Source organism: Hordeum vulgare, chromosome 7H (assembly GCF_904849725.1).
Source record: "Hordeum vulgare subsp. vulgare chromosome 7H, MorexV3_pseudomolecules_assembly, whole genome shotgun sequence".
In the NCBI taxonomy this organism is placed as follows: domain Eukaryota; kingdom Viridiplantae; phylum Streptophyta; class Magnoliopsida; order Poales; family Poaceae; genus Hordeum; species Hordeum vulgare.
In genome coordinates this window covers 80,780,869-80,782,309 of record NC_058524.1, presented here as the reverse complement: position 1 = coordinate 80,782,309, position 1,441 = coordinate 80,780,869, and positions in this window count along the sequence as shown.

Below are 1,441 nucleotides of genomic sequence, written 5' to 3'. Positions count from 1 at the left end.
TTGTTAATTTTAGATTCTGTACAATAATTAGCTATATTGTTTTTGACAACTTTACCTTTGGTAAAGTTCTTCTTGTCTTTTCTGAACTGATGGTCAGGATCTAGGAACTGTCTATGCAAGTCAAAGCAAGAATACTTCCGACCCTCCTGCAACCAAGGAAACTGAAGAGCTGCCTTGCATTGGGGGCACGGGAACCTTCCATGCACACACCATCTAGAGAATAGCGCATACGCTGGTAAGTCATGCATAGAGTACATGTACCACACATGCATTTTGAAGTTTTCTTTTCTAGCAGCATCGTATGTCTTGACCCCATTATCCCAAGCTTCTTCCAATTCATCCTTAAGCGGTTGCAGGTACACATTCATATTCTTCCCCGGATAATTGGGCCCTGGAATTATCAACGTCAGAAATATGTTCTTTCTTTGCATAATCTGCCCGGGGGGGAGATTGAGTGGAATGACAAATACAGGCCAACAACTGTATTGGGTTGCCTTCATGCCGAAGGGATTAAAACCATCCGTGGCGGCGCAGACTCGAGGAATCCTTGGATCTGCCGCTTTATCCTGATGCAATCCATCGAAATGTTTCCACGCTTCCCCATCCGATGTGTGTACCGTCATCTTATTCCCATCCGCATCTAGTTCGGTTCTTTTGCCCAATTTGTGCCATGTCATCTGTCTGGCTGTCTCTTTGACCATGAAAAGACCTTGAAGCCTTGGTACAATTGGCATATACCGAAGAACACTAACTGCGATTTTGGTGTGCCTCTTCTCACCCATACTGTTGTCTACCACAAGATACCTGCAAGACTCGCAATTGGGACAATAGTCCAAGTGTGCATACTCCTTCCTAAATAAGACACATCCTTTCTCACATGCATCTATCTTCTCATAGGGCATCTTAAGTACACGAAGTATTTTGTCCGACTGGTACAGGTTTGCAGGCATGACATGGCCTTTGGGTTGGAAGCGTCCAAATAGTGTCATCATCGCGTCGTAGCATTCTCTTCCCAAGTTGAACTGAGCCTTCAGAGCCATTACTTGTGCAATTGCATCCAGCTGACAGAGCTCAGTGTGCTCATGGAGAGGACGTTTTGAGGACTCCAACATTTCATAAAAGGCCTTTGCAGATTCCTCCATCTCATCTTCCGAATCCCGAGCATCATCAAAGTCTTGCACCATGTCTTCGATCCCGGTACCATGCTCGTCCGTGCGACGACGGACCACCTCAGCTCTTGTGTGTTGTATAGACTCACCATGAAATGTCCACACCGTATAATTAGGCTTAAAACCCCTCCTCTACAGGTGTTTAATCATTATAGCTTCTGTCGTCTTTTTATAGTTCTCGCATCCAGGACAGGGGCAATAGTTTCTTTCCTGGCCATTTGCGAATGCGGCTTTCACAAATTCCTTTGTTTTTACAAACCATTATTTCGTCA